Source organism: Euphorbia lathyris, chromosome 2 (assembly GCF_963576675.1).
Source record: "Euphorbia lathyris chromosome 2, ddEupLath1.1, whole genome shotgun sequence".
In the NCBI taxonomy this organism is placed as follows: domain Eukaryota; kingdom Viridiplantae; phylum Streptophyta; class Magnoliopsida; order Malpighiales; family Euphorbiaceae; genus Euphorbia; species Euphorbia lathyris.
This window is the reverse complement of record NC_088911.1, coordinates 79,973,436-79,984,722: the sequence shown is the minus strand read 5'-3', so window position 1 is coordinate 79,984,722 and position 11,287 is coordinate 79,973,436. Positions and strand designations below refer to the sequence as shown.

The window sequence follows — 11,287 nt, the reverse complement described above, 5'->3', positions numbered from 1 at the left end:
ATTTAACATTACATTTACCAACACACCAAGGGCGAGTCATAGTTGAAGGTGATCAACTTGTATCTCAACAGGCCTATACATTGTCACTTGAACCAAAGCCAGACGAGGAAGATAGGGTAGAGGAGAAGTTGCCAGCGGAAGCATTGGGAGAAACGGAACTATTCGCCATCTCAAGCGACAAAAATGTGCGAATAGCGACGGGCCTCCCCGAAGAAACGAAGAAAGCCATTGCCGAGGTGCTGATCCAATGTGAGTCGGCATTTGCCGCCCCAAATGAAATACTGAAAGGAATAAGTCCAGACGTAGCAACCCATCGTTTGAATGTAGACAAAGGTGCAACCCCAGTGCGACAGAAAAAGAGAGGACATGCTCCTGAGCGGCAAAAGGCGATTGAAAAAGCAGTGGCGGATTTGCTAAAGTCAGATGCAATTCGAGAAGTCACCTATCCGGAGTGGTTAGCCAATGTGGTGCTAGTCAAAAAGCCAAATGGAACGTACAGAATGTGCGTCGACTTCAAAGATCTGAACAAGGCATGTCCGAAGGATATGTATCCGCTTCCTAACATTGATATATTGGTAGATGGAACTGCAGGATATGAAGCTTTATCATTCACCGACGTGAAATCCAGTTACCATCAGATACCCATGGAGAAGGCGGATGAAATCAAAACATCGTTCATAACTCACCAGGCGACTTATTGCTTCAAGGTGATGCCCTTTGGATTGAAAAACGCGGGAGCAACATACCAGAGGATGATGAACAAGATATTTTCAGACAAATCCGGCGAGAACTTCTCGATCTACGTTGATGACATGATCATCAAAAGCAAGAAAATGCAAGACCACCCGCAGGATATCAAAGAAATCCTGGAAGTGCTAATCAAATATGGCCTCAAATTGAACCCAGAGAAATGCACATTCGGAGCAAGAGCGGGAAAGTTCCTGGGTTTCATTGTTAGCGGCAAGGGAGTTAAGGCGAATCCCGAGAAGGTTAAAGCAGTAATGGAGATGAAAACGCCGAGGAGCATAAGAGAAGTACAGAGACTAAATGGGCGGTTGGTGGCATTAGGGCGATTCATATCATGCTCAGCTAGGAGATGTCTACCTTTCTACAATGCCATCAAAAAATCCAAGTCCTTTGAATGGACGCCGGATTGTCAAGAAGCATTCGAGGGGATAAAGCGATTACTGTGTTATCCGCCCTTAATGAGTAGGCCGGAGGATGGAGAAGATTTATTTCTCTACGTATCTGTCACCAATATGGCGATATGCACTGTGATGGTGCGAGAAGAAGAAGGGCAACAATATCCAGTGTACTACGTGAGCAAAGTCCTGAAGGATGCAGAACTCCGGTATTCGAAGTTGGACAAAATGGCCCTCGCAGTGATAACCACGGCGGCTAGATTGAAACCATACTTTCAGGCGCATACTATCATTGTGAGAACTGGCATCCCAATGCGAAAGGTATTACAGAAACCTGACGCATCCGGCCGGTTGATGGAATGGTCAATTCGCCTGGGAGAATTCGATATTTGCTATGAAGGGAGACCAGCGCTAAAGAGCCAAGTACTCGCCGATTTCGTGAACGAATTCACCTGGGATGACGATGAATGTCCGAAGGCACAAAAAGAAGAGTGGAGCATGTACACAGATGGGGCATTATCTACAGATGGAGCTGGGCTGGGAGTCGTCATCAAGGGCCCGGAGGTTATTCGCCTGTGCTATGCAGCAAAATTAACTTTCAAAACTACCAATAATGCCGCAGAGTATGAAGCAATGATATGCGGATTGAAGTTGCTCAATGAACTCACCCCAGAAAGAGTGGTAATCTACAGCGATTCCAAACTCATGATAAACCAGATCACAAAAAATTATCTGGTGAAACAGGAGGAGCTAGTAAAATACAATCAGGTAGTCGGCAGATTGACACAAGAGTTAACGCACAAGGGAGTCGTTTGGGAGATGGTGCATGTTCCGCGAGGCCAAAATGCAAAGGCTGATGAATTGGCAAAAGCAGCGGCAAGTAGAGAACCATGGAGTCAAAAGGCATGCAATTTGGAAATAAAATCGGCACCAGCATTCGAGGTCGATCAGATTATGGTCATCGAAGAACTGGAAGACGATGAAGATTCGCGGATGCCCATTCGCCAATATCTGGAGCAGGGATATTTACCGGTTGATAAGAGCTTAGCCAGAAAGCTAATTGGGCAGTCAGCTCGATACTCAATTCGGGATGGAACTTTGTATCGAAAATCGTACACATGTCCATGGTTGAAATGCATTAGTCGCAACGAAGGAGACTACGTGCTGTGAGAATTACATGAAGGAATTTGTGGCGCGCACGAAGCTTCGGCGGCGTTGGCAAGAAAGGTCAAACTGATGGGATACTACTGGCCCAAGGTGGTGGAAGATTCCCAGAAGATGGTTGCGGAATGTCACAATTGTCAAATACATGCGAATGAAAAAGCATGTTCCCGGAGCCGAACAAATCGCTATAATGACGGCGTGGCCATTCGCAACATGGGGAATCGATATAGTGGGTCCATTCCCAGAAACGACAAAGAAAAGGAAGTACTTGATAGTCGCAGTTGACCACTTCAGCAAATGGGTAGAAGCGGAGGCAGTAACCGCATAAACACCTGAGCGAATGATCAAGTTCTTACGAGAGAACATTATCATGCGATTTGGAATCCCGCAAAAGCTTATAACCGACAATGGCACCCAGTTCAACTGTGCCAAGTTCAAAGCATACTGCGAAAGCATGGGGATCAAAAATCATTTTTCTTCCGTAAACCATCCCCAATCGAATGGTATGACGGAGGTTACCAACAGGGCCATGATTCAAGGCATCAAGAAGCGGCTAGGAGATAAAAAACAGGTTGGGCGGATGAGATACCCCATATGTTGTGGGCATACAGAACCTCTGTAAAGGCAGCAACAGGAGAAACACCTTTCTCGCTAGTTTATGAAGCCGAAGCAGTCCTACCTGTTGAAATCAAGTCGCCCACAGATCGGATAATTTATTATTGCGACACACAAAATCCTATCAACATTAGAGATGCTTTGGATTCTGTGGAGGAACGAAGAGAAAAAGCTTACATGCGAATGGAAGTATACCGCAATAGAATCAAGAAATATCATGACAGAAGAATGCGAAAAGTAATAATCAACGAGAACGACTTGGTCTTGAAAAAAGCGGATAAAATACAATCCAGAGATGGCAAAGGCAAGCTGGGCGTCAACTGGATCGGACCATACAAAGTATCCAAGAAGCTGGGACCAGCCACTTTTGAAATAGAAGAAATGAGCGGAAAGAAGCTCCCGCGCACCTGGAATCTAGAGAATCTACGCCTATATAAAAAGGCCGAGTAGTTCGAGGAAATGACGAGTACTCTTTTTCCTTTTATGAGTTTTTCCCATTGGGTTTTCTGATAAAAGGTTTTAATGAGGCTTTGATCCCACACAGTTGGTGTACCTATGTAATAAACCTTTTCTCTTTATCAATAAAGGTATTCAATTATTACATTTATTCAATATGTTACGCCCGAATGCGGATTGTTCTTAAAAACACATAAATGTGTTGCCTATTAAAGAAAGGCGGATGCATGGTTACGCATCACTCGCAAAACCCTTAGGGTTAAACTCAAAAAACACATAAATGTGTTGCCTATTAAAGAAAGGTGGATGCATGATTACGCATCACTCGCAAAACCCTTAGGGTTAAACTCAAAAAACACATAAATGTGTTGCCTATTAAAGAAAGGCGGATGCATGATTACGCATCACTCGCAAAACCTTATGATTAACCTTATGATTATATTATTTTCGAAAGAAAAATAATAGAGTAAGGCATAAAATTAAGCGAATAAACGAGTACTCAAAAATTGCAAAAAGGGTTTGGCCACCCTAGCGAAAGCAAAAATTACTATGAAGAATTACAAGTATGAAGTCGGCAAAAGGCAAGGATCATACATGAAAATAAAGTGACAATAATCGCACGTATAGGCAAGGCAAAGCGGCAAGTGAAAGAAAATTAATATATACGGGCAGTTTGTTACACACAAAAAGTCCAAATATAAATTAAACTATGCTACGGCTTCCTCTCCTTCACCCCTATTGCTTTCCTCGCCTCCAGCGACTCCCTCATCTCCTCCAGTGGGCGGATCTACTTCAAGCGAATCCTCAACCCTCGAATCAATAACTGCTTCAGAGGGCGGTACCTCTTGCTCAGGCTGAGAGATGTCCTGCGGTGCCCCTTCTTCCGCATTCTGGGTAGGGATCTCGCCGATAATTGGAGATTCCTGAAAACTCTTCCAATCTAAGAGGAGTACCTCATCCATATCAGCATCCTCGGCTTCCAGCTTGTCCCACTTCTCAGTTAAATCCTTTTCAGGGATGGGAACCTTGGGGCGGTTAAGTACGAGACCCTGATGTCCATGCTCATAAGCGGCATGAATCCGCTCCCCATACCAGTAGATGCGGGCACCGTCTTCAGCCAGAATTTCCTCAGCCCTCTTCTTTTGTGTCTCCTTGGAATCAGCTAGCTCATCGAGGGCCTTTCGCAGCTCATCGGACTTAGCCTGAAGAGATTTAAGAGCCTCCTCCTTCTCGCTCACAGCCTTCTGAAGGGCGCCTTCTAGGACCTTCACCTTCCCTTGGACATCATCATAAAGCGACTTCTAAGTCGCCAATTCAGTACCAAGACCTTCCAACTCCTTGGCTCGCTCGGCATCCCTTCGGAGAATGCCCTCAGCGAAATTGATAATCTGCATATAAGACGGCTCACGAATATAAAAGGGCGAATAGAAATAAGCGGTTACAATGGACGCAAGATCCTTGAAAGAGAATGACAAGCAACAATATACCTCTACAGAACGCTTCTCGATCCCCTCCACAGCGGTAGGGAGCGGTATTTGTTCGCGCACACGGGAAGCAGAGGGAAGCCGCCCGAGGACATTGCATATGGAAGAGACAATGTCCTTGCAAGAAAAACTCACGGCCATGCCAAAGGTCCTAGTCCACCATCCGCTGATGTCGGGAATTGGCTGCAAAGGCGTAAAGAAAAATATCAAGAGAATAGCAGATAGCTCATGAGGAAAAAAGTAGCAATATAGAAAGAGGGAATAGATTAGGATACCTCATGAATTGGGGTACTGCTCTTTCCTTTGGATGAGGCGGATACGGGTGTACCACCAACAGTAAGGGACACGGAGGTGTTCTTCTTTTTGGGACGAGAAGACTCTGTATCCGCACTTATCTTCCGCTTCCTCGTCAAAGGAAGATCCTCGGAGGCAGAAGCGGGACCTTGTGAAACGGAGGCCCTTACAGGAGAAGCCGCCTCAATGGAAGGAATCGTTCCTCCAGAAGAATCCGCCCCTACAACGGAGGCGGTTCCCACCATCCGCTTCTTCCTTCTCGCTAAGGCTTTAGCCTCCCGATCTGCAGCGATTTGAGATAAAGGATCACCCCTGCAAAGGGTTAAAAGAAATCATCAACTTGGAAATAAAAAGTACCTTGTACGAAAACGCGATAAGGGATATAGACCACGCGATCCCCCTCGCGGTAGGCAATCGCTACTCGGCTCCTTAGCATATGGAAGGCCTGATCATATGTCCATACAAAAGGAGGGGTACTCTTCAGGAACTTGATGACGGCGGATTCTTCCTCGCTGGGATAACCGAAGTTCAAACTCTTCACATTGTGCCGGCCCCAATGGCGAAGGAAGTTCGGATTTCCCTCATTAAACTTGATAAAAAAGTAAGAGCGATCCCACTCGCGGATCTTGTTCAGTTTCTCGTCAAAACCATAGTATCCGCTCTGGCGGATGAAAGTGAAATACCCCGCCGAACTCTTGAAATGATGAAGCTTGGAGAAAATTTTAAGCGAGAAAGGAACCTCCAAACAATCCGCCAGAAATTTATCCAGGGTCAAGTCGGCCCATCCATTTGGATGTAACTGCCCGGGTGCGATTCTGTAACCGCCGAGGATGGAAGCAATCTCATTCGCCAGCGGATAAGTGAAGCCGCAGATAATCTGGGCGACGAAAATGGTGAAATACCCCTTTGGGTAATCGCCCGGTCCTCTATCCTCCCCGGGAATGATGGTCTCGAGACCTTGGAGCCAAGGATATTGCACCCGCAAATCCTCAATGGTCTCGCGACAAACTAGGCTTCCCGACCTATCCCTCTTTGGTAACAAACGGGGGGTTGGGACAGGTGGCGGAATCAACTTCTTAGGGTCAAAACCTAGACCCTCGTCGGTTGTATTCGCCAGGTGGAGGAAGTCAGCGGGGTGGGAATCAGACCCATGAGAACTGGTTGAAACTTCATCAACCATCTCATCAACTTCATGAGAAACCTCACGGACGTAGCTCTCATCGAACGGTGCGAAGTCAAGGTCGGGGTTCGACATGTTGAGGAAAAGAAATAAAATGAAGTAAAAAGCCGAACGAGGTACAAATTATGAAGAGGAAAACTTACATGGGAAAGACAACACAGAGAAATGACGGAAATAAGAGGTCAACGCCGGAAAAGATGACGCCGGAAAAGAAATAACGAAAGAGGAAAAGTTCACAAGTTTTTGAATTTTGAATAGACAAGCGAAAACGAAGCGTCCCCTATGAACATACCCTAAAGGGCTCTTGTATCAAACTAAAGGGGAGGCATGTGATGACCCGCGAGGCTAAACCGGGTCATACTCATTTCGCAGGCCCAGCCCATACTTAGACCTATGGTCTAAGATCGGATGAGACCCGAATAAAGGAAGCGGGCGCAGCGAGTAACCGCCCCGAATGGGACCCGAATAAGCGGAAACGGGTGAAGCGAGTAACCGTCCCGAATTCCTAAACGGAGCATCAAGACTCCCACTCAGAACCACGTTCGTTGCCATGAAAGCCACGAAAGGGACATGGCCTAAAAAGGGGGAACCGCCCTCAGAACGTGGCCCACTAAGGGGTAACCGCCCTCGGCGGTTACCTAAAAAACACCTATAAAAGGCCTTAAGAACGAGGGAAAAAGGTACGCTCACAATTTTCCCCGCAATACTATTGTCAAATTACCAACCTTCTTACAAAAACTGACTTGATCGTCGGAGAGTTTTTCCGGAGATCCTGTCTCCGGTTCTGTTTTGCAGGTAACTCTGGCAGAGAATATCAAATCGGATCCGGCAAGTTATCATAAACGCAATTGAAATTTTAGGCCAATACCTTGTTTGATAACTCATCTAATCATTTAAATTAAAAATTAAGCACTTATTTAATTTAAATGTGATTTTTTTAAGGTAATTCACGTGTGTTTGTATTATCAACTAATTGTTTATATTCGGTATTTAAAATTCAGTATTTAATTTTATATTTTTTCAGCACTTAATTTTTATTTCTATCAAACAACATATAAGTACAGATTATATAAATCATGAAATCTATATTACATATAATAACAGAAACAGAAAGAAGATTAGAAGAGAATTTTAGATGCCATTTTGATGATGTTGCATGCTCTTACAAACAGAACATTTTTTTTAAATGTAAAAATTGTTAGTGATATTATAGAACAAAAGGTATGAATTGGAAGAGTTTAATCGTAAGAAAAAAAAAGGTAATTGGATTTGATGGGATTTTGATGATGTGGCATGCTCTTAGAAAAATGATAATTCTTTTTTGGGTTAAGGTGCAAAAATATCCCTAACGTTTTGTGCTAGGAGCAATTTTACCCCTAACGTCTAAAATGGTGCAATTTTACCCCTAACGTTGATAAATTGGATCAATTTCAGACACTATTATAAAATACAGATATTTTTGTTCATTATTCTGCACCAATTGCATAATAATTCGTCTAAAAAAAGGATTTCATATTTTTTATAATTTAATAGTAGAATTTGAGATTAATATTTATAAATTCGGTGGATTTTTAGAATTTTTTTTTATCTAATCCGTACAAAAAAGACAGTATATTTTTTTATTTTTTTCACATTCCAATGAATATTTGTGATTTGTTACTGATAAAATAACACACATATGAAGTGTAGATAACAAGATTCATGAGCGAGAAGACAGTTTGATGAATTATTTCTCAAATCGACCCAATTTATTAACGTTAGGGGTAAAATTGCTCCTGACTTCCAACGTTAGGGGTAAAATTGCTCTTGACTTCCAACGTTAGGGGTAAAATTGCACCATTTTAGACGTCAGGGATAAAATGGCTCCTGGCCCAAAACGTTAGGGGTATTTTTGCATCTTAACCCTTCTTTTTTTTTATAAATTGTTAGTTATTATTTTTTTAAATGTAAAAATTGTTAGTGATATTATAGAACAAAAGACAAGATTTGGAAGGGTTTTTTTTAAGAAAAGAATTAGAAGAGTTAATAGTAAGAAAAAAATTGGAAAAATCAATTTGTTTAAGAGTGAATTGAATGTGGTTAATGACATTTTTATAAGGGAAAATTACCCAGAAAATTCATATTTTAAAAACTATTTACAACTATGACAAGTTATAATTTTGGATTATATCAAACTAGTAAAATCAGTACTTTTAATATATTTTAAGGATTAGAGTTTATAAATTAGAAGTCTAGAATATATTTTCTAAGGTTTATAATTTCTGAATTTGAGTCTATAATTTTTAAATTATGGTATAAAATCATAATATATAGAGAGAATAATGACATATTAAGAATTAAATTTAGTGATATGACTTAGTTGTAATTTTGTACTTAATTATGATATTCATATATTTGACCCTTTTTATAAAGGCAAATGACATTAGAGTTTTTTTTTTTTTTTGAAATGGTTTGGTATTAATATCACAATGAAATACTTTTTTCATCTTCTAACATTTAAGCATAACTCATAGTTTTTTTTTTCTATTTAATACGTTTATATCGAGTCATGATTACTCATCGTTTGACCATATATAATGACAAAAAGCATGACTAGATTTATAGTTATTATGTAGTCTTTGTATCAAGTTATGATTGCCCCCCGTTTGACCATATATAATGATCCTATATTAGGTGGAGAATTTATAGGAAGGTCCTGGTCCTCCAACTCACTAAAAGAACCTTCCATATACTAATTGACACATGTCCTTCACTTATAACAGCTCATCAAATAAAAAATCTCTTTCACGGCAAAACACGTTCTCCATCTCCCTCCTCCATTTTCCGTCACTCCGATTGCCTCACTCAGATTGCCGCTGCTGATGAAGTCTTGTTGCCGATCTCCACCGTTCTCTTTCAGCCTGTTTATCAGTGTAGTGAGACCTGTCACTAATTGATTTTCCCTTCGTCAAATTCTCTTCTCCGTTTGCTTCTTAACCATTCCACCTCTCTCTCTCTCTCTCTCTCTCTCTCTCTTGATATGCATATGAAGGTTAAATTGGTTAAATTCTTTTTGCAGAATCTGCTTTAACTATGTGTTTGCAGAAACATTCTTCTGCAAGGACTTCTTCTTCCCTTCTTTGGTACATCTTCAATGGCTATGGAGATAAACTACTGAGATTTCCTTGATAAAACCTTGATAATCCATAGAAAGTGTAACCAAATTAAAGGGAGACAAGAAAGGGAAAATGGGTTAAGAGACAGAAGGAGAAGAGAAATTGAAATGAAATAACATATTTTTGAAAACGATGGATGGAATGGAAGAGGGTAAGGAACTAGAAAATCTGAATCAAAACAAGACCGCATAATTTCTCTAAACATCAAATATCCAATTCAAAACAGGCTGAAAGACAACTGTGGAGATCCGCCGCAAAGACACTCCATCGGCAGTGGCAATCGGAGTGAACAGAGAGCGGAGGAGGGAGATGGAGAACGTGTTTTTGCTGTGGAAGATATTTTTTTTATTTCATGACCTTTTATAAAATAAAACAGATGTCAATTAGTGAATGGAAGGTTTTTTAATGAGTTGGAGAACCCGACTCCTCTTATAAAATCCCATATTAGGCGAGGACTTTAAACATTGAATTCGGGCAAAATGCATATTAAATTAAAAGTTTGAATAAATGAAAATAATAATGAAGCGTATAATATAATAGGGATATAACGAGATAATTGAATACATAACCGTATAGATGACTATAACATAGCCTATATACGAGTCATTATCCAATATCGAATATGATGATATTTTGTTCTATTTGTAAAGATTTATATTCGTGAATCATCAATTATTGTGTAAATGTTCAATTGTCACATTTATAACATGAACTTAACGATTTGAATCAATAATAGATGAATTGTAATTACAACATTTTCATTACATATATGCAATAATTGACTTATAAGGATTTTAATAAGATTAATGGAGGTATTAATTTGTGTCTAAAATGCATGAGAAATAATCTAATACGCCTAATATCTTTTACCTTAAAATTAGAAAATATAGGTAAACTCAAGAAAAGTTAAGAAACTGTAAAAGAATAAATGCAAGCAGGAAAAACCCAATAAACGTTATTTACCCCAGAAAAACCGCATGCAGAAGGCGGACGACGGCCGTCTGCTCTCTAGGGGGCATAAAGTCGCCTGAAAACCCCATAAACATGACGGATCGGGAGTGGTTCGGCTCCGTTTCACCTTAAAAAAAACAGAGAAAAACGGTCATTAGAACGTCGCGCTGGAAACCGGAAAGAGAAGAAAGGGAATAGGGGGAAAAGGCGAGGACTTACCATGGATTCGCCGCGGACGGACAGATCGCCAGTGGATCTGCACAAACGCGAGGGAGGAGGGAGATCCGGCGCTCCGGCTTCGAAACAGAAAACGAAGAGGAAGAGGAGAGCGCTCCGGCGCCGCTGTGACGACGATGACGTCGTGATCGGCGGAGCAAAGGGACGTCGACGGCCATGGCAGAGAGTTGCGTTCTCTCTGTGGAAAAGAGAAGAATTGCACCATTTTAGACGTTAATAGTAAGAAAAAAATTGGAAAAATCGACCCAATTTATTAACGTTAGGGGTAAAATTGCTCCTGACTTCCAACGTTAGGGGTAAAATTGCACCATTTTAGACGTCAGGGATAAAATGGCTCCTGGCCCAAAACCTTAGGGGTATTTTTGCATATTAACCCTTCTTTTTTTTTTTTATAAATTGTTAGTTATTATTTTTTTAAATGTAAAAATTGTTAGTGATATTATAGAACAAAAGACAAGATTTGGAAGGGTTTTTTTAAGAAAAGAATTGGAAGAGTTAATAGTAAGAAAAAAATTGGAAAAATCAATTTGTTTAAGAGTGAATTGAATGTGGTTAATGACATTTTTATAAGGGAAAATTACCCAGAAAATTCATATTTTAAAAACTATT

General features: G+C 40.9%; 1 long non-coding RNA gene across 1 annotated transcript; it reads right to left on the bottom strand.

Moving 5' to 3' along the window:
- Positions 1 to 9,645: 9,645 nt before the first annotated feature.
- Positions 9,646 to 10,868, bottom strand: LOC136220604 (uncharacterized). Its single transcript, XR_010684592.1, has 3 exons — positions 10,661 to 10,868; positions 10,454 to 10,568; positions 9,646 to 9,847 (listed from the first exon to the last, which is right to left on the bottom strand). It is a non-coding gene; the product is annotated as an uncharacterized lncRNA (long non-coding RNA).
- Between the last annotated feature and the right edge of the window lie 419 nt (positions 10,869 to 11,287).